Here is a 22,963-nt window from a genome sequence, read left to right on the forward strand (position 1 = left end):
TTACTGATTGTTGGGAAAGGTTTCTTTCCACTTCCCAACTGGTGGTGATGCCATGTAAATATGTCAAATTATTGAATTGGTGAAAACCTCTTTTATGTTTCTTTCACTGGAGTTAGATGATTAGAAGAATATTCAATAAACTTGCAAACAGTCCATCTTGGCTTCTCCTCCACCACCCACAATCCTTCCAGCGTGGGCTGGGCAGCACAGGACAAGGTCGTATGTATGGTCGGCCGGCCAGGAGGTGTTCCTACACTGGGTCAGCTTGCAACCCATAAACTATCCACAAAAGTGACTGCAAATCACATCAGTGTATCCCACGCCCCGTTCCTTGGGGGGTCCTAAACAGCCGGTGTCCACTCCAGCATAGCCTGAAAGGATGGGGAGTGTGACAGGAAGAAAGTCACAGTGGGAAACCATAGTGGCCTCTACCGATTTCGGTCCAGCGCAGGAAAGAGCCTGCACAAGCACAAGGCTGTAAACATTAGTTAGCTCTGTGGTAAACCCACCTCTGTCCACGTCATCCTGAGTCCTAAAGACTATCAAAAGCAGTTTCGATTTTTTCTTCTACATGAGACAAGATACCAGGGGAGGGTTCTGATCAAGGGATCTAAGTTCCATTTTAACCAGAACACACCAAGAAATGCACTGACCTAAGGCTACCCTTGTAACCCTCCTCAAAAAGGAGTTTTCGGTAAAAAATAGTCCAAAAGTATGCTTTCACATGCTGAAAATTTGTGTTACCTCTTTCTCCCATCTCTGGATTTAAAATTCCAAGTACTGGAGCACCTGGGGGGCTCAGTCAGTTAAGCATCTGCCTTCGCCACAGGTCATGATCCCAGGGTCTCGGGATCAAGCCCCACACTGGGCTCTTTGCTCAGTGCGGAGTCTTCTGCCATTCCCCCTCCCTGTGTGTGTGCGCGCTCTCTCAAATAAATAAATAAAATCTTTAAAAAGTAAAAATAAACAAAATCCGAGGAGCTACAAATCCAGTCACCTCACCTCTTCCCTCACTATGACCTGTACTTGGAGCCATTTCTCAACTTACAAGTTTATCATTCAAGAGTGTAAGAGCTATATTAACGTGATAAAGAACCGCAACCTGCAAAAGCAGGCAAGTCATTTACCGAATGTCCTTCCACAGCTGTTTTAGCATGAGGCACTGCTCCCAGCTGTGTGGCCCCATCCCAAGTTCCCATCTTGACCTCCCCACTGGTTCAGGGAGACCTACAATAGTGCTAATAAACCCCTTGCCTACTTATATTAGCAAAACGTAACCAGTAACTTAGTTTTTTACAACAATTAAGAACTCTGGATAGAAGAGCTAAGTATGCAAGAAGCAAATAATAGTCAACCAGTCAATCATGAGCCCGGAAGTTGCAGAAAGCACTTGGGAGGGAGATGGCAAAATGATGAGAAGCTGCTGGACCGGAAATGCTGCAGAGTGATACATTCCTCTTCCGGTGCTACCTACCCAGGCCTCCTGCTCTACCTTCCATCCATCCATCCGAGTTTGGGGAAAGAGGTCAGAGAGGAGCACAGAGCTTCTCCCCACACAAGCATTCCTGCTACTGAAATGCTACGAAGAAATAGGAAATCAGGGAAGGCCCCATAAAGGGGGAATGAGTCTAGGTAACAACTGAGTGAGGAAACCACTTAATGCAACACACAGAAGAGTCTAACGCAGATGGAATAGCCAATTTATGCGTGGGAGACTGAGCAGAACCGCCGCAGGAAGACGGATCTGGGAAACAGCGGTCCTAGAGCAGCCCATGTGGTCCAACTCCCAGCCAGCACCTCACCCACAAGTAAAATCTAAATAATGAAGACAAAGACAAGATGGATTTGTATGTTTCAGACCCAACAGACACCAGAGAAACTTCAACTTGAGAAAACATTTAAGTAAGAAGCTGAAGTACTTGAAAAACTTCTGATCTAGGAAAAAATCCAGTGAAGTTAATGGATTCTCCAAAATCTAGAGTTTCAGATGTTAAGTGTTGCACACCCAGAGAGTTTTTTAAAAATCAACTCCATCTACAAGGTTTGTTAAGAAAATCTAGTCTCCGCGCCCCGCTCCGGAACACCTTCTTTTCCCTCAAGCTTTCTCTAGTTCGCTGTTTTGGAACTTCCCTCCACATCTCTAAGCAATGTGGCATGTCTGTATCACGGCTTCGTCAATGGGTGGGGGATTCTCCAGGGACCACCTGACGATGACGTTTAAGATTTAGCTCTGCGTCCTAGTCTTGCCGTTTCCACACTGCCCACTCCCACGGTCTCAATACTTGGGTTGTTAGATCAATATTGGAGGCTTTTACCATTATCGCAGGGTATTCAGAACTGAGCCACATAGTAAACACTAATTACCTTTCTTTTCCTGTGTAACATTTTGTCTTACTTGGAATTACTAATTGTCTGGCTTCTGACTTAGTTTTCTGTATAGTTTTTCCTATAACTACTATGTAATTATCGCTCATTAACGTCAGACTCTCTAGTCTGACAAATCCCCTTTGAATAGATTCATTCCCATCAGGTTTCTATCAATTTCACCTCCTTGAAGAAGTATCCTCCTGCCTTCTGACTTCCTCCAATCTACACGGGTCACCTTGGGCCCGCTGCGTAGCCACCACCCTGGGCGTCTCTTTGACCCTCTCCTGAACCCCTCTCCCCACTCACCTGGGTCCTTCTCTTTCTTGACACACTACCTCCTTCAGGTGGAGTACATTCCTCAGCTTCCTGAGGGTTTGTGGAAGGGATTTGTCTCTCTGAAAGTATCTTTATTTTACTCTCAATCTTAACAGTTTACTTAGACTACTGAGATTGGTATGGATATCATTTGTCTTCAGAATTTAAAGGCATTGCTGCTCCATTTTCTTCCCGCTTCTGCTATTTTTTTTTTTTAAGATTTTATTTATTTGAAAGAGAGAGCACGAGCAGGGGGAGGAGGAAAGGAGAAGCTGAGTCCCTGTTGAGCAGGGACCCTGACCTGGGGCTTGATCCCAGGACCCTGAGATCATGACCTGAGCCCAGGACAGACGCTTAACCGACTGAGCCACCCAGGCACCCCCAATCCAGGATTTTAATTCTGGCTGCATCACTTAATCAGCTCTGTGATTTTGGACAAGTTACTTCTCTCCATCTGTGAGGTTTAAGTAATAATGCAGACAAAGTACTTGGCATATATTAACCACTCAATACATTTTACCCATTACTGCCATCCTTAGGAACATTTCTGGACCTTTGTTGCACAGGTGCTTCTAAAATACATGTTAAATGACTTTAAGCAGGGCTAGTTTCAGGAGCTACCTGTGTCATCCCTCCTGTTCTCATTAACAGCATGCTGGGGAGATGTTATTAGCAAGAGCTCTATCTACACCAGAACCTAGAACCACGCTACAAAGGCACACCTTGTTTTTACTGCACTCTGCAGATACTGCATTCCTTACAAACAGAAGGCCTGTGGCAGTTTTGCACAGAGCATGTGTGCTGGTGCTATTTTTCCAATAGCACGAGCTCACTTTGTGAATCTGTATCACATTTGGGCAGTTTATGCAACATTTCAAACTTTTTCATTATTATATTTGTTGTGATCTGTGAGGGGTGATTACAACTTGCTTGAGAGCTCAAGGGATGGTTAGCATTATATTTCTTTTTCTTTTTTCCTTTTTTTAGCAATAAGGTATTTTTAAGTACGATCCCCACGTAAATATGTTTAACATATATTTACCAAGGGCAGGCTGCTTCTCCCTCTCCCCGCTCATGCTTTTTCTCTTGTTGTCTTTCTCTTTCTCAAATAAAGAAAATTAATTAAAATCCTGGATTGTCTGACTTCAGAGCACAGGTTTCTAAGCTGACAAACTGCCTCGTATTAACGAAAATCTCTTCCTGCCAGCCACATACTTTCCAGAAGTCTCCCTTGCAGTCACATGGCGCGCTTGTCTGAGTTCTAGCTAATGAACGGAGAAAGGAAGAGGCTCCTTCCAGGCTCAGCCCACCAACAACCTTCCCCGGGCATCGTACGGTGCTCATTCCCCTCTCCGGCTTCGTGCAGGAGAGCACATGTGGAACCTTCTGCAGATGACAGCGGAGTCACAAGACAGCAGGAGCGAGAATCAGGAACAGTGTTACTTGTTTTGGATTTAGCCGAGCAAGACACAAAATTCAAATGATATTAATCCCTGGAGATTTGAGGGTTTCTGTTTCAGCAAACTCAATGCCATATTGCCTCAAGAAACTTAAACCTTTAGAGTTAATGCACCGGTATATTAATATCTATCACAATCCATACACACAGCACCAAGAGTAGGACAAACTTAAAAGATTTCCAGAGAAAAATGGTATGTGCAGATAAACAACAGCACTCGCAGCTGGAGAGACCATGGAAGCATCAGCTTTTAAAGTATCAACCTGCTTTGTTGATAGGTAAGATCTATTACGTAATTAATATATCCCCCTACCCCCCACCCACCAAAAAGCATTTGAAGAAGAAAACGTGACAGAGGCCACCAGGTGAAACTGGAAAAGTAAGAACTCCATGGCAAATGGTGAGCAGTAGTATTAGGGGAAAGAGCATTTATCAAAAAGTAGTGAGGGCCGGGGGGGGGTGGGGAGCAAAAGGTGGCCGGGCCCAGACAAGAGCCCCCCCACCCCCCGTGATGTCGTCTGGGTCGCTGTCCCACCAACAGTGAGCCACTGGGGGCGGAGAGCAGAAACCCAGCATGAGTCCCAGAGTGCACCATGGACAGTGGCTCAGGACTGAAAGAGCAGGGAGGGCCTGAGTCCCATCGGTCGCCGGTCACCGGAGGACATGACAGTCATCCAGATTCCATCATCTGACAAATATTTACTGATTACTTACTTCGTGTGAACCGTGGCAGTGGGGAAGGGAAAACAACACTGATGAATGTTAAGGAAAAATCAGGCCATATTTGGTTGGAAGCACTGGGGCTAATGTTGGGTAAGACAGAGGGAAGAGTCAATAATGACTTGGTCTCATGTCTGCCTGCCTAGAAAAGGGGGCAAAACAGCACCAACAGAAAAGGTGGGAGATTGACTGTTTTGGAAGAAATGGATAGTCTGCTTCAAGACAGGCTGAATTTGAGAAACCAGGCACCATTTTTCATGTTAATCACTAATCCCCACTTCTAACTTACCTATTCAGTCTAAAGACCCCAGCTCCTCAGCCCAGCTAAAAGGGTCGGGGAAGCACAGCCAGACCCCTGCAGCGAACTATCGCTGAAAGCGCTCAGAAGCAACGGCTCCGCAGAGAACACCACTTCAGGCCAGTGTGTCCCACGGAGCGTGCCGTGACTCACCATCATCCTCCTCCTGCACGAATCACTGCCACCGGCCCTCCCCCTGCCCCTCAGATCCCACCGCAGAAGGTTCCTGAGAAAATGAAACTGCGTCTAGCAATTTTGGGCAATCTTATCCTGCATAAGGACTTTTTGGGGTTGTGTGATATAATACTTATCCTATACTAAAGGAACCTTTTATTTTCTTTAGTCCAGGTATTTCCAAAACTTCCTCAGTGGCAGAAATCTATTTCTGAGGAACACCCACCTCCTCCTGACATTCGCTTTGGGGAATGGGACACCGGAGGGCAGAGAGAATGTACTCATCTTCGCCTACCAATGGCACCAAACACGGTTAAGAGACACACAGGACACAACGGACACTTACAGGGTTTCTAAGACAGTAAAAGCCACATATTTTGGTCATTTCCTAAATAACTATTCCAAGCACCACAGCTCATCTCAGCGTCTTTTTTTTTTTTTTTTAAGATTTTATATATTTGACAGACAGAGATCACAAGTAGGCAGAGAGGCAGGCAGGGGTGGGGGGAAGCAGGTTCCCCACGGAGCAGAGAGCCCGATGCGGGGCTCGATCCCAGGACCCTGAGATCATGACCCGAGCCGAAGGCAGAGGCTTTAACCACTGAGCCACCCAGGTGCCCCGCTCAGCTCAGCGTCTTACACAGGTTCTTTAGATGCTCCATAAAAGCCATGTGGGTGTCTCTGTGATCCCAACGCCACGGCAAACAGCCCGCTTCCCTCTGCTTCCCAAATGGAAGTCCATCCTCAAAATGAATCACACCCGACTCACAACAGATTCATTGCTCAAACGAGAGCGTTCGGGAACTGGGCTCAGTCCGGCCATGGCCTACCAGCACCGGACCAGTGGCACAGGCCGTAAGAAGGCAAGCAAGAGAAAGGAGCCGGAAATGGAGAAACAACTACCCCCCACACCCCCCCAGCCCCGACAATCCAGGTAAGGGAGTGCCACTCAGTCCAGTCCCCGGCCCTCCCCAGGGCGGAGAGGAAGAAAAACATTGTGCGGGTGGGTGGGGACCAGAACAATCTGCCCCTCCAGGCTTCATTCAGTAGCTCTGGGCCAAATGAATCAACATGTTTATCTGCTAATGCAGCTGAGCTCATTTGAACGTGTTATGCACTTGAAAGGAAACAAACTTTTTTCAAATGGAACCAGTAAAATTCAAAATGTGTTTGTTTTCCGTTTCAGCAACTTCAGTTAAACTCTTTGTTTGTGAGGACCAAAAATTATATGAAATAAATCTTTCATTGTGTCAAAATGTTTATTCCAAACTTGAAGAAGAGTTAAGGCTCCAAGACATTTGATCTAAGGGTCAAGGACAGTCGGACTTCGCTGGTCTGCCAGCAGTTTTTTAAAAGTTGCTTCCTGTACTTGGGAATGTTCACCGTTCTCGCACAAACAACAATAAGGGTCATTTATACAACCACCTTCATTATTCTTTCTTTTCCTTTAAAATTCACTGTTTGGTTAACAGCAAAGGCTACAGTCACTAATTCTAATCAGTACTTTGAGCTCTTAATTACCATTATATTTTCTACTCGCTTAATATTTGCAACAATTTTACTTTATTCTTTGATTCAAAAAAGTACGTCCTGTGTAGGTTACGTGCCAGAACATTATAGATGGAGGTCAGCAAAACAGATGTGGTCACCCTCGGATGTGCCCTCCGAGAGCTTCCAATCCAGCTGGGAAGAAAGTTATTATGAAAGCAGACATGTATACAATCCAAACAAAGAAAAGGGAAAAAAAAGTATAAACGCACAACATGATCTAGCCCAGAGGTCAGAGAAGGATTCCTTTGGTAGTAAAACTGAGCTGAGATTTAACAAACATTAAAAATAATTTCAAACACACACACTCCCCAATTGCTCTAGGAATAAGCATATCCTTAACTGTTGAGAATAAAAACTTTATAAGAGCAATGGTAAAACCCACAGGACTCTGAAAATACTGGTGATAACTTCATGTGAGCAGCACCAAAGAACACTCAACTCTGTAGGAAGGAAAGCGCTGGCCATCTCTTGGTGTATTTCCACTCAAAACTAGGGTTCACAGCTAAACTATTTTCCAATGAAAAAGCCAAACATAAGCCATTAGTTCAATCGCCTCAAGTCCTCCAAACACATCAACTGAGTTTTATAATAATAAATGTATCCCAAGCCTCAACACCCCAGAAAACCCAGGTTGCAAAAGGGAGACCCAGTTCCCTGGGTCTCAGCTCAGGATCACTTTAGAGCAGACGCCAACTTTCAGAAATCAACTTGCAACAGAACACTTTCACTTTGCAGATCAGGAAGGAGACCCAAAGTGGAGAAGTGCCACATAGAATGACATCACTCATCTAGTTAGTGGTAGAAATGGAGGCTAACCAGACCCTGAGTCTCCCAAGCCCTGTTCCCAGGCTCTTTGCACAGCATTACAAGCACAAATCTTTCAAACAACAAGGAACACATGTGTTGCAAATAAATAAGGCAAAATTTTAAAATACAAGAATCCCATTTCGAAAATGTTACACAACTGATATGCATTTCCCTTAAGTCCTAGAAAAATAATGTTCCCTCTTATCACATGGTACAGAAAAGTGAAATGAAGGAAACTTACCATTTATTGACCCCACAGCGTCCAGGAGCCGGGCTGAGGGCTTTATCTACTTTCATTTCACTTAATCATCACAGCTACCCACCGAGTTAGACATTATTCATCATGTTCTACCGAGACTCAGAAACATTAAATAATTTACCCAAGGTTACACATACATAGCAGAAAACCGGCAGAGGCATGGTTTGAATTCAAGTCTGTCTGACTCCAAATCCAAAGTCACTTTACCACAAAAAAGTGTTTCTTCAAAGGACGATATGACCTGAAACAGTGAGGTCCCCCGGAGAACCCACCAGTGCCCATTTAAGTGCGGACGGAAAGTCTTATTCAAGTTTAGTATGGGAATCCAATGATCTTTTTTTTTTTACAGTTTTCTAAAAGGAAGTACCAAGTCTTAAACAACTACTTAACAAACAAAAGGTAGGACACACTCGTAGGTCAGACACTGGTTCTATTTTCTCGTCGGCATGGTTTAAGCCCATCATCACAGCCACCCACTTCTGTGAAATGCCGGCTCACAAGCAACAAGGACACGGATGAAATAAGGCATGATCACTTCAGAATGCCATTAAGAAAATGAGCTACGTTTAAAAATTCCGGTTTCTCCACGGGTGGATAGTTCATTCACAGCTTCAAGTGGGAAAGGGCACACACTCTCAAAAAATAAGAACCAGTGGTCCAAACAGAGCAAAGCCCATCAGAATGAAAGGAAGACCGATACGGGGTTGCGCAACTGCCACCCACATCCTCGGACTCCTGTTTCCAGCTTCTGGGCTCTGCTAAGTCAGCCCCCTCTCACGGGCAGGTTCTCCGTTTCCCATACGTAGCTGCTACCTTCTGTCTGCCCCTTGTCTCCCCTCCAGTTCTTTCCCCTCACAGAAATATGCTTCTGTTTTCGCCATCAGATTGGAAGAGAAGAATGTATTTTCTCCGATACTACTATTCGAGGGATGGAATTTTTTAGGGTCTCTCTTGGTCCCTACAGTGTCTGTTTTCTCCCAATACACCTCTGTTTCCATTTGCTTCTTCTGACCTCTTTTTGTTCATGGAGGCTTTCCCCAAATGTCCACTGGTCTTGGACTGTTAAGTCATATTTACAAACAAGGCTCTGAAAGAAACAGAAAAGTCTGTGTGGGGCAATGGGGCTTGTCACTGGTAGAATTCACTGCAGGGCGCTCCAGGAGTGAGCCTGTGCAGTGACCGAAGACAATTCAGCCTCCTGCAGGGGGAGGGGGGTAAGTAGGTTGGGCAGGCTTCACCGGAAGCCAAATCCAGTGAAGGAGAGCAGAGCAAACAGGCTAAGAGTTCCACAGTTCAGGTGCAGACTTCCCTAGATCCTCCGGTTTTGAAGCAATCAGCCACCCAGTCCCCTGGTTCAGAGCACAGGCACTTCTTCAGTTTTCTGTTTTCTAATTTTAACTTTGTAAAGAAGAAATCTTGGGGGCACCTGGGTGGCTCAGTCGGTCAAGCCTCTGACTCTTGGTTTGGGCTCAGGTCACGCATGAGCTCACGGGTGGTGAGACTGAGCCCCTCCTGGGCTCTGCGCTCAGCTAGGAGTCTGCTTGAAGATTCTCTACCTCTGCCCCAGCCTCACACACATGGGCAGGCTCTCTCTCTCCCAAATAAATAAATAAATCTTAAGAAAAAAAAGGGGGGGGGGATAAATCTTGGTCTCCCGAGGCCAGAAGTTGCTGGTGGACAGTCACCTATCTACACGGAGTATAAGAGACAAGTCAAGGATTCCACCTGTAAGTTTACACATTTTCTGACCAAGCCCTGTTTCCGGCTCCACTTCTGACCCCTGCCTTCCTTAATGTCTGGTGCCTCCCAAAGCCGGGCCTCTTGGGGGCCTCTTGGGAGCTTCAGGATACAATTTTGGACTTGATGCAAGTATTAGGCACTTTACAGACCTTTCCTCCCTGTGGAATCTGAAGGCCACCTATCCATCTGCTGCCTTATTTCAAAAAAAAAAAAAGTTTAGCAATTTCCATCTCCTGTTGTAATCTCAGAGGGGGACAGAGAAAGATCTTTTTTTTTTTTTTAAAGATTTTATTTTATTTATTTGTCATAGAGAGAGAAACGAGAACAAGCACAGGCAGACAGAGTGGCAGGCAGAGGCAGAGGGAGAAGCAGGCTCCCTGCCAAGCAAGGAGCCCGATGTGGGACTCGATCCCAGGACGCCGGGATCATGACCTGAGCCGAAGGCAGCCGCTTAACCAACTGAGCCACCCAGGCGTCCCGAGAAAGATCTTTTTAAAGGGCTACAGATTTTCTGTTTCACAAGATGAAAAAAGTTATGGGGCTGGGTGGCTGCACAACACTGGGAAGAGATTAATATCCCCAAACTCTATGCTTAGAAGTGGTTAAAATGGTGCATTTTCTGATGTATATTTTATTACAGATATGTTACCGTGATTAAAAAGAACTGTTTTTAAAGCAAGGTTGATAAAAGCTATCTCTTCAAAAACTCCTTCCAAGATCACCCAACGCAAAGTTATCTTTCTCCCTGAAGAAGGTTACTCTCTAGTACATACTAGAGTTTACTTTCTCTGTAGCACTTATTATTATATGAAACCATCCCACTTAATTGTTTATCTCTGTCCTCCAGTTAGAGAGTAGGCACCTGGGCCACCTTCTAACCTCACTAATGTATAACGGTAATAAGAATATGGTAGGAAAGAGGTGCCCGGGTGGCTCAGTGGGTTAAGCCTCTGCCTTTGGCTCGGGTCATAATCCCAGGGTCCTGGAATTGAGCTCTGCGTTGGGCTCTCTGCTCAGTGGGGAGCCTGCTTCCCTTCCTCTCTCTCTGCCTGCCTCTCTGCCTACTTGTGATCTCTGTCTGTCAAATAAATAAATAAAATCTTTTTTTTTTTTTTTAAGGAATATGGTAGGAAAGCATTCAATAAACATTTGGTAAATAAATGAATTAAATGGTTTCTGGGTCCCACCTAGAACCTATCAAATGAGATCCCTGAATCCTCAAACACTGATTTATAAAAACAGAAAATTTGCTATATATGACCCAATTAGCACCCCTCCTTCCAGCTAGTCAAAACAATTTGACACATTTGACCCTTAAAACAGATATTCTCTTCTCAGCAAAGACCCATCTGCTTTTGATTAGAGGAATGAGCAATGGGAAGGTGGGATGAAAGGAGGAGTTTCTCATTATTTCCCAGTAGGAATTCCTGACAGCATGGCAATAACGTTCCTTTATTATAATTCTTTTAAAGGTTAGCACATATGCCTTACTAGAAGAGCTTCCACATCATAAACATGTTTAATGATGTATTTTATCATGTAATTCAAATGTTGAGTTAGGGGGAAAAGAAACAAAACACCAAAAACCTGTTTTCCATTTATGTTCTTGAGAGTATGTAATTTCCTACAGGATTCGGTTCTATTATCTTCCTTCTCCTGTCTTTAAATCTCACCTTGCCATTTCTATAGCTCCCTCCTAGACACCAAATGTAGGTACCGCTCGTTATAAAAAATACTCACTTGATCTTACTACACACTCAACCTACAATCTTATCTATTCCCCCTTTACCCCATCGAGCTTCTTGGAAAAGTGCTTTCTCATTTCCCGTTGACTCCTCAACCCTCGACGCAAGCTAACTAAGCATGGCCGCCAACCTCTTACCACAGCAGCGGCTCTCCCCGGCAGTCACCAGGAGCTCCTTGGCTACTCACCATGGGTCTCGCCACCCCCCAGACCTTCTCCTTCCACATGACTACCGTCCTTAAAGGACGCAGACAGGTCCGGCTGTGAACCTGGCTGCAACATTTAACCACGCTGCTGAGCTGACTCAGGGGCTGGTCTGGCTCCCTGAGGCACAAGCTACTCAAAGGCAGGCATTGCTCACTCTTCTTGATATGCCTGAGTCCATGTTCACCAGCACAGAGCAGACACACAGTAAAGGTTTGAAGGAGGCTGAAAAGAAAGGACCGAGGGGCGGAGGAGGGAGGAAGGAAGGGAGCAGAAGAGAGAGGAAATGGGTTTCCTCATCTTTTTATCCCTAAGTACAAAGCGGAAAAGTCAACCATAGAAGAACCTCAATTAATGTTCGCCGAATCTCACTGAGCGCATATATACCACCTGGCTCGTGGTTTGGTTTGGTTCAGTTAACCTGAACACTCACATTCAGAATTCTGAGAATTACACATTCACCTTAAAGGTCTGGTTATAAAAATCACACTGTTGACGACGGTTGTAGACTTATTAAGTTTATTGAGTTTTAGAAATTACCAGTCAAGGAAGTAATAATACACTTCAGCATTCTTCAACTTCCAGGTGGTGTGGGGGAGGGCCCAGGTAAGTCGGAGTCCACGTGAAATGAGGGGGAATTCAAACATCAACACTGAGGTCTGGAGATAGGGTAGTAAAAAAGCCCCATACGTTTCCTAAAATTAACTTTCCCATCTCTGAAGAGCCTGTCATTAATAAGTTGGGATAGGTTTAAAAGGGCTTTTCCAAAAGTCTGATTTCTGTTCCTAAAGGAAAAAGATGTCCCTAAACTTAAAAACAAAATACACATAAATGAATTGCTTTGAATTAACACGCTTCTGTTAAGTTACAAGGGGAAGCTAGGACTGCCGGACACTCAAAGTGAAAAGGAGACCATTTCGCAGCTGAAAGAGGATGGGGGGCAATTCCTGGAGGAAAAAACAAAACCAAATCCACCAAATTCTACTTGAGGTGACCTAAAACGCATCCCTCTTGGCTCATGCTCTCCATCATTCCAAGTTTGGACTCCCCTTCCGAGCTGCTCAAGGTCACCATCCCCCGGGCTGCGGCCGGTCGTCCCTGCGGCGCTCGCTGAGCATGCGCGGCTGCACCTGCAGGCCTGGCGTTAGGAGCACCCCTCCGGGTGTGTGTCATAAGACTGAACGTCCCTGGGTCTCAGTTTACTCTCATGCTAAAACAAGAAAAGGACAAAACAGTACCAACCTCACAGGGGTGTTATGAGAGGCGAGTGAATTACTAGACACGTAACTGGGGAGGACGCTGCCTGGTACACAGGAGACCCCGAAGCGAGGGATCCCTCCGAGGGACCGCCTCATTTACCATCCAAACCAGGGCACCTCTGAGCCTTGAAGAACTGACTATTAATCACCACACTGGAGCAACAGGCGTCGACCAGAACTGTCCTTGGCAAACCAGGATGGAGTCACGCAATTACTATGGGACGAACCATAGGCTATGGTCGACAGGCAACTGTTTCTGTCCTACAAATATCACAGAGGTAACCTAATATCGTTCACTTCCAGTTAAATAAACCTACTTTAGACTATTATTTCTGAAAGAGTTAAATAAACCTACTTTATCTATTTATTTATCTATTTATTATTTCTGAAAGAGTTAAATAAACCTACTTTAGACTATTATTTCTGAAAGAGTATAATAATCACCCAAAGAGTGAGGAGGAAAGGGTAGAACCGGTCAAAAAAAGTTTCAGAAATGCCAAATTAAAAAAAGTGAAACAAGTTTCTTTACCATCTAGTTTCGACCCAAAAGGCATTGGTATACTAGTGTCCCTTATTTGATTTTACACTTTCAATTAACTTTATTTTGCAACTTACTAAGTTCTCATGAAATGAAATCTAAATGAACTGGCTCTTTACTAATTAAAGTATGCTACCTCTCTGTGGTCACTGCTCTTTCCCTTAGTACTTAGCCCTTAATGAGTACTGCATACTTGCTGAATGAATGAATGAATATTAAAAAAAATTTCTCAGGAAAAATGATTTCAGGAACTAAAGCTAGATCAGAAAGAATGAATTCCAGTTGCAGGTTTCAGTTTTTTCTGATACGCGGTTCCAGCACAGCCCTCGAGCAAGAATGACTTTGGGTGTTGCACTGGTTTTGCCCTTGACTAAATGTGGCCTGGTAAATCAAGAGGAAAAACATTTCTAAAAGATGAAAATAAAACAGCAGTAGCCAATGTATACGGAAAATACTATGCTCAAGGGCTCACACATACATTATTTCTTTTGATCTTCGCAATGATCTTTAAGTGATACGTGGCTCGGTCATGGGAATTTTAGTAGATCCCAAGTCCACAACTTATTTCCAAATGCCTGACCAAGATTTTTTTGTAATTTGTACACCTCTTTTTTGCTGGCCCAGTTTTATACGGTAAATTCCAACCCAATCCACCATTAAGCCACTAGTAAGGTAGCTAACAAGTGCTCATATCCGGTTACGCAATGGTCCACGTGAACTCTCTGTACCACGTGATCTCAAAGGGCAGCATGTTGTAGACACAATGCAGCTGGGACAAAGTTCGCCTTATGTAACTATATATTTGTAACTACACCCTTGTGACTTACAATAACTTTCCTAGCTGGAATTTATCATAAAAGATGGAATAAATAAATATTCTACATATCAAATTTTGGAGCTGGAAGACACCAATCAAAGTAAAATGTTATTGAAGAAAAATCAAATGCATTTCTGCACTATCCTTAAACTAGAGAACAGGTATTATTACAAATTATTGCCATTCTTTACACGAGGAGACAAGGCTTAGCAATTTCTCCAAGTGTGCACAGCTGGTGAGCCAGGACTTGAAATTCAAACCCAAATGTGTCTAACACCAAAACTAAGATCATTAATTTTCTTTACAGTATACAAAGATTCTTCCCACTCTATATTTTTCTATAACCCAAATCAGTCTTTCACAAAGGAGAATTTTAGAGCTAAACAAGATCCCTAACCCACCTCTCTGATTTACAGACCAGTGATGTCAAGTGGTCTGATATGGTGGGGGTACACAATTGGTCACTGAAAGACTTGACATAAAAACCCAAGACCCTCAGCTAGAGTCACATGGAGCTCCTTTCGACCTCACAAAAGATCAAAGCTTATCAGTAAGAATTATGCTGATAGCTATCACTTGTCAAGCGCTTACTAGAAGCCTCGAACTATACAGGCTATTGTATACCATTATCTTGAATCCCACCCCCCCAACCATCTCTCTGAAAGCCCCAAACTGCATCACAACTGCCTCCTAATCCCAAGGAGAGACCCAGGTTGTGTGCGTGTTGTGACGGTTGTATGGTTTCTGTGTGTCTGTGTTTGCTGCTACTAAAACCGACCTACATACAGCTGCTCCATTTTTGTGAAGACATAAAAATATTGTGATATGTGGCACGGAAAACAATTTTACTTATAAAAAAGGAAAAGGCTTCTACAGTATCTATGAAATCATAAAGAAACTGTTAAGGTTCATCTGTATAAGCAAGCAAAGGCTGATTCTCTCTAAGGAATCTGATTTCAACACAAGGCCTTCATTAGACAACCTGGTTTGTTATAGAACAAATACGTACACACTCTACATACGTGTGCACGTAAGACTGGAAGGAAACGTGCCAAAATCGTAAAGCCCCTGCACGTCCCATAATCATGGTGACCTTCTTCAACCCAGGCTCTCCGGTATCAGTGTGGGCTGTACTCCTGGCTCCAGTGGTAATTGGGATGGGCAACATGGCCAAACGGAATCTGTTCTGGTGTCTACCACACAGCTGGCGGGGGAAAGTCTATCTTCCTTTTGGACAGTGAGCCGTGCTCCTGGGCCCCTGGGGCTGCCACAGAGCAGAAGGCTGCTTGAGAACGAGACCATCACAGACGGATGCAGAATGGAATGGAACAGAAGACAGAATGTCTGACACCATCACCAGGATTCCTGGATTCAGGCATCCCTGCAATCAGCCCGTCTCGGATTCACCATTGATAGAATCTATTAAATCTGTCCCCTCTTTTCATGTTTCTTTCATTGCTCAAACTTGGGTTGAGCTCTTATTCCTTAAAATGTTTAAAATCTTGACGAATTATCCTCAGAGAGAAATGTCCTCAGTTCAAAAAAATAACATGCTGCCAAATTTTAAATGTTTGAAAATTTGATCCCTTAATAATTTGGTCTACCTAACACATGCTTTTAAATGTATATACTGGGGCACCTGTGTGGCTCAGATGGTTAAGTCTCTGCCTTCTGCTCAGGTCATGATCCCAGAGTCCTGGGATTAAGCCCCGTATCGGGCTCTCTGCTCAGCCAGGAGTCTGTTTCTCCTTCTCACTCTCCCTCTGTTCTCGTTCTTCTCTCTCTCTCTCAAATTAATCAAATCTTTAAAAAAAAATGTATGTACTAACAAAACATTTAAAATTAAACCCAGTAATGTTTTCTAATTCCCAAATAAAGTCATTTTAAATCTTTATGTATTAATAATCACATTTTAAGATAATACTAGAGGATTTAGTGTTCAATTAATTGATTTGGGGGGGGGGTATGAACATTTTCCTAAGGGCAGAGAATATCACGTGACTCCGGTCTTGCCCATTAGCCTTCCGCCATGCTACTCTACTCTCCACCTTCGGAGAATGCTGGGCAGGTAGGGGCTTCCTCTGTGCAAGCTCCTGGGGGCTCCTGAGGTACATGAACAGAGCAGTTAGTGCTAACCCGAGGCAATCTTGCACTCTCCAAGTTCACAGAGCCCATCCTGGCCATCATCGAGAAGTTCCTTCTTCTCCTCTTCTCTACCTGAATAATCCTCCCTTCCTCCCCTCTGGATGAGGCTCGCTTTTCCCCCTTTCCAAAAGGAACCCCTTCTCCCGAGTTCTCATCTCCTTCCACCCTCAGCAGGACCTCCTGTCCCACGCCCCTCCTGCCACTGGCTGCCTACAAAGGTTTTCTCTTTGAAAATAAACTTCCCTAGACCAAGCGGTCTCATTTTATTCCTCCTCTACTCTCACTGCCAAATTTTACAAACAAATGGCTTCAATCTGATATTTCAACATGAATGGACACTCCTTACTCCCCAGAAATCTGGCTTCCACACCACCCTCCCCCCAAAATCACTGAACCTGAATTCAGAGCATCCTTTCACTGTCAAATCCAATGGCCTTTTTCAGTTTTCATTCCATCTGTATACTCTGTTGTGTGTGACATTAATTGGCCTCTTGTAAAATCTCTTGTCCGGTGGCTCTGGCCTTACTATTTCAGTGCCCTTCCTAATAAACAGCTCCTTCTGTGCTTGCCTGAAGAGGCTCTTTTTCCTCCCACTCCCCACGTGTCATCAGAGCGCATGTGTCTTGAGTTCCTTCTTCACTCCACTGCTCATCTTCCCATACACCTTTTCTGAAAAATTGTACCAACCATTGAAATCTCAATTGTGGTGTTCTCCCATCCGGGAAAAAAAAAAATTATAGATGCACACACACGAACACACTCCTGTCACACCCATTCCAATCAGGACCGCTCCGGAATGGACTACACATGGCATCACTAGCCTCTCGGAAACCACAGCCCTCAGGGCCACACCTCTGGGTACATCGGCCCACCTTCCATTGCCGAGGAGAGTCTTCTGTTCTCAATCTAAACATACCTCCCAGACCCAGATTCCACTTCCCCCAGGAAGCCTTTCCAGGCACACACCCACACCCATCTCCAAAGCAACATCAAGTCCTAGTTCTCTCGTCCTCACAGCCATGGCCCTCAGGAGAGGACTGCATTGGAGTGTCCTTATGACCACAGGCAGTGTACATTCCCGTGCTTTTCCTCTCGCTCAGTAATTGTGTCGGGGCCAAGGGACAGGTTTTTATTCTTTTTTCTGGAACATGGTAGGCACGCGATATTTATTGGAAAGCATGCTTAAAAGGCCCAGGTTCAGAATGCCAGTGACATCTTAAAACACTTCACAGACTGACACAGCTTTGCACAGGTCAAAGTTCAAAGTGATCACTCTCTGAACACCGAAAAGCATTTATTGACTACACCAGTAACTTGGCATTTATAATCTTCTGTGGTGACTATTATTCTATTTTTATATGCTCGTGTGTCTTATCTTCTCAGCTGGGTAAGTACTTGAGAGCTATGATTTTTAGCATTAAGCATATTAAACTATCTGCTGTGATTCCCTCACCTTACCAGGCATTCAAGAAGTATTACCCAATTGTTTGATGAGTCTCACGGTCAGCAATTCTAGGAACCATCTGAATGGTGCTATTAACTTAGTGTTTTAAATTAAACCAAGACTTCTCCAAATCCATCATTAAGGAAAATAAACACACATGGAACTCAGACAATAAATATTTTTAAATCCCAGACCAACTGAAATATTTATTCTTAAAAGAAAAATAATAGAGGGTTCTTTCCTTGCAAATATGACTCTTACACATGAGCACTAAAAGCAAGTCCTCTACTGTTCACAATGTAAAAACCGTTCCAGGCAAGTATCATCCACGGAAGTTTAAACCAAAATGAACGGTTGTGGGGGACTATGACCCCACAGATTTATAAATGGGGAAAATACGTCTTTATAGTAAAGAGACCCATAAACCACCTTCTTGATCAAAAACATGTAATCCCTGCAGTTTTCTCACCAAAAAATGTTCAATGTGACTCTAACAATGAGGACAAATTAGACGAATCCAGAATGTGGGACATTCTACAAGGCAACTTAAGGCATAAAAATCAGCCCAAATATTAGAATCCATTTCTCAGAAAGAATTATGTCATGATTTATTATTCCAGAATATAATGGGCCAGATAAACAACCAAATAAACAGTATGGACCCTGGATTTTTAAAAAATGTTTAAGTTTTTTTGGACTACCATATTAGACGGGATTACTGAATGTATTAATCTTAGCTGTGTTGATGGTATTGTGGTTGTAACTACCTCATTCCTGGGGATTCGGGTTAAAGGACTTACAGACAGCAAAACCTGCAACTCCCTTCCAATGGTTCACCCTGCCTAAGAAAGAAAGAAAACGGTAGAAGGAAAACTGTAACCATGTGAGGAGTCAGGTATGTTAACCAGCTTGACATGGTAATGGTTCCGCAGCATATATAAACCTATCAAAATGTCACACTGCACACCTTAAGCGTACAGGTTTTGCCCAGTGTACCTCAGTATGACTGGGAAAAAAATAAATGCAGCAGAACACTGAGGCTGTTTACATGCTCATTAACACTATATACTTTTAGCTTTTCCGTATATTTTAAAATTTCCCGAAGAAAAAGGAGTGTAGGTAATCCCCCTTTTTTCCAACCACTTTATAGATAAATGGAGGTAAGAGATGAGCATAGAGCCCTACAGTATCTAACATTTACTCATTTTATATACCTTGATGAAAGGGGGCGCCTGGGTGACTCAGTCAGTTGGTGAACCAACTCCTGAACTCGGCTCAGGTCATGCTCTCAGGGTCATGAGATCGAGCCCTGTGTGGGGCTCTGAGTTCAGTGGGGAGTCAGCTTGAGATTCTCTCCCCTCTGCCCCTCCCTCTGCTTGCATGTGTGCTCTCTCCCCAATAAATAAAATCTTTAAAATAAATAAATAACTGTGTATGAAATCTGTAAGTTAACCTCGGAGAAGATATGCTATGTAGATATAACTTTATTAACAAAAAGACTAAATGATTACATGTAAAATAAGCAGAAAAATGTTTTCCTCACTTCACACATAAAACTCTGTAGTTCTTGGTAATAATCGTGATTAGATCATTCCTTTCTCCAATATTTAATCAAAAATTACATTTAAGAACATTCCTGCGTTTGCACGCTTTTCCACGGAATCCACCAGCTCCTGGCCCCTGCATGGGAGGCCCTCCTCACCCCTGCGTTACTGGCCCCGCCCCACCGCCTGCCACCCTTGCACAGCTGCCTTCCCAGACTTGCAATTTCAGCCTAAGCATCACCGCATTTGTCTTCTATCGCCGCACAGCAGACTGCCACAAGACCTAGTACCTGGACAATTTTTATAATCTCGTACTTTCTGGGAATCAGGAACTCGGGACTAATTGTGCAGGAGGCAGAGAGAAACCAACGTAGCACTGCTGCTCAGGAAGGGGTAAGGAAGATAAAGTAATATTGGGGTGTCTGGGTGGCCCAGATGGTTATGCGGCTGCCTTCAGCTCAGGTCATAATCCCAGGGTCCTGGGATTCAGCCCCGCTTGGCCGCGAGTCTGCTTCTCCCTCTGCCTGCTGCTCTCCCTGCTTGCATGCTCTCTCTCTCTCTCTCTCTCTCTCAAATAAATAAAGTCTTTTAAAAGCGGGTGGGGATAAGGAAGACGGATGGCCATGAGTGGGCTCGTAGCGATTCTGAAATCCAGTGGGGCCCAGGCAGTTCCTGATGATGGTTCGTCCTTCAGGAGTTCAGTTCTGCTTTTGGAGTCATCCTTTCCTGCCCAAGAGGGGAGCCCAGGAGTGAAGCCCTATGGTCTTGCCAGTGTGCTTCCCGCCTGCAGAGAGGCTCAGGGGTCCAAACGCTGCCTCCCACGCGCAGTCTCTGGCCTTTGCAGTCCAAGCCGACAGGGCTTCTGCCAACTCAACGGTCTTTAAAAGAGAGGGAGACGGAATAGGAAATGCTCTGCGGGTCATGGTTTACTCCCTTAGGAGACAAAAGGCCACCCTCACAACTCTGCACGAGAGAAGCCCCTCTACCAGGACTGAGGCAGCCAGCTCTCTCCGTGTTTCCAGAACCCCTTCTGTTGTACTACATGGTTCTCTAAGGGAACACCTGGGATCTTTCCAAGGTCCCAAAGGATTTTCAAGTCACATTCTCAGCTTCACTGGTAAATGTCTTCCTAAAAGTGTCCCATATCTGATCTTCCCCAGAATCTACTTTTTTTTTAGATTTTACTTATTTATTCGACAGAGAGAGAGAGCAAGGGAGAGACACAGAGAGCAAACACAAACAGGAGGAATGGCAGGCAGGGGAGGAGCAGGCTTCCCACAGAGCAGGAAGCCCAATGTAGGGCTTGATCCCAGGACCCTGGGATCATGACCAGAGCTGAAGGCAGCCGCTTAACCGAACGAGCCACCCAGGTGCCCCCCCCCCCAGAATCCCCTTCTTAATTTCAGCAATACTGGTCATACAAAGAGGCCAGGAATTTTCAAACTCAACAGCTCTTGCTCCTTTTTGTTAACAGCACTTCCCTTAGGTTATTTCTTTCCTTCGACATTTTAGCAACTGAACAGCTAAGCTTTCTGCCACTACAGAACAAGGATTTCCTTCCTCATATTTCCACTGACAGTTTTCTCACTGCTCTTTAAGCTCTCACCCACAGCCTTCCCAGAGGCCGTCCAACTTACACCAAGAGGCAATTCAAAGCTCTTCAGGCTTTTGCTAAATGCCTCCTAATCATTCCCGCTTGTACCCACCGCTGAGTTCCAAAAACAGTCCTCTATCTTAAATTTGTTTTGGCAAAACAAAACCACTGGTACAAAATCTGTATTATCAATCACTACATAACAAACTACCCCCAAAGTCAGCATCTTTAAATACAATGAACTTCTACTGCACAGTCTCAATGTAGGCAAGAGTGGCTTAGCCTGAAACAGGTTCCCTCATGAGACCACAGGCAATATGGTTGACCATGGCCATGATCATCAAAAAGCTCTACTTGAATGGGGTTTTCTTCTAAGATAGCTTACTCAAGCAGCTGACAAGTTCATAATGCCTTGTGGCTTATAATGCCACATTCTTTCTTTAAAAAGATCTCATTTTTATTTATATATTTTTTTATTGAAAGAGAGAGAGTGGGAGTGGGAGGCAAAGGAACAGAGGGAGAGACTCCCCGCTGCGTGCACAGCCCCACATGGGGCTCAATCTCACGACCCTGAGATCATGACCTGAGGTGAAACCAAGAGCTGGATGCTTAACCAAACGCGCCACCCAGGGGCCCTTTCCAGATTCTTGGAACTCAGCTGCCACTCCATGTTTACGTGGCTCTGGAAATGCTTTTCCAAGGTAAATACCAGGTTGAACTGCTTTCTAAACTAGTCTAACAACAGCTTACATGTTTTAAATCACAAAATTGGAGCAATTTCATGGCAGTTTTATGGGTAACCTGCTGAAATCATTCTTACAACCACACTTAAGTAAAAGCTCAGCAGTGACTAGCAAAATCTCAAGACTGTCTCAGTGCAAAGGGGCGGTCTGGTCCTGTTCCACTAGATCCCTAAACCAAAGACTCAGGCTCCTCCCATCAGTAACACATCACGGTGGACACCACCCAGGGTTTCTGATCCTACTTCCAGTCCTGCTACCAGACCTAGCCATGATGTCTGTTATGTCTGAAAATCTGTAATAGACTGCATAAAATTAGAGTTTAAAGAGGCAAAGCAAAGGGAGGTAGCTAAGATACAGAATACATTAACATAAAACTAGAAAAACATATAGCCCCACCAAAACCAGCAGGGCAGAACTAGGATCCACACTATGGAAAAGTAAGTTTGCATCAAAAGAAAAGAAACTTGAATCCTCGGAACAGTGTGAAGGCAAACTATGAAATTTCACTAGGAATGAAAAGAAAGAGGAAAAGAGATAAAACATAAGGGAAGAAATTATAAATATGAAGGATAAAGAGCCAATCAAAAATAGTAAGGCACCATGCTTCTCTCGCAGATTAAAAGGGCCACAAATTCTTTGCCATTCTTCCCACCAAGAATTTCCCCTCACCTTGACTCTAGGCTGGCCTTGCGACTTGTCCAACCAACAAAATAGGATTAACACAAATGCTGTGCCAACTCTGGAACTGGCCTTGGGAAGGGCTGGTGGCTTCCCCCCGCAGAGGGAGGCAGTCACATACTCTCAAACAGCGCAGGCGGTTCTGCGGAGGAAGGGTGGCGTGGTGGAGACTGTCGGCACTCCCAGCCAGCACTGACCCCGGGCCCCAAACCTGCCTCTCCCGCTTCAGCCTTCCAATGCAGCCGCAGGAGTGACCCCAAGTGAGACCACCTGAACTTCCAAGTCAAACCATAAGATCATGAAAACTAATAAACCATTGTTGGTTTAAGTCACTAAGCGGGGGGTGGTCTGTTCTGCAACAGTAGATAACTGATGTCACTGAACAGATCTAACGCACACAATACTGCCAAAATCTACAGAGAGAGCTGCGGGCTGCTGCATACTTATATCCCAGGTCCTTGCTGGAAAATACTGTATCTTAAACAGGTTGAAAACCCAACTTGTTTCAAATATCACGTTGAAACTAACAGCTCTTCTATTTATTAAATTACTTTCTATTATTT

The 22,963-nt window shown here is 44.4% G+C and overlaps 1 protein-coding gene and 1 long non-coding RNA gene across 3 annotated transcripts in view; one reads left to right on the top strand and one right to left on the bottom strand.

Moving 5' to 3' along the window:
• Nucleotides 1-22,963, bottom strand: part of AKT3 (AKT serine/threonine kinase 3) — a 303,429-nt gene that overhangs the window by 252,120 nt on the left and 28,346 nt on the right. The window lies entirely within an intron of this gene.
• LOC309849572 lies at nucleotides 1,451-10,784 on the top strand. The gene is made up of 2 exons (XR_014303762.1): nucleotides 1,451-5,758; nucleotides 5,966-10,784. It is a non-coding gene; the product is annotated as an uncharacterized lncRNA (long non-coding RNA).

Source organism: Mustela nivalis (genome assembly GCF_964662115.1).
Source record: "Mustela nivalis genome assembly, chromosome: 16".
NCBI classification, from domain to species: Eukaryota; Metazoa; Chordata; class Mammalia; order Carnivora; family Mustelidae; genus Mustela; species Mustela nivalis.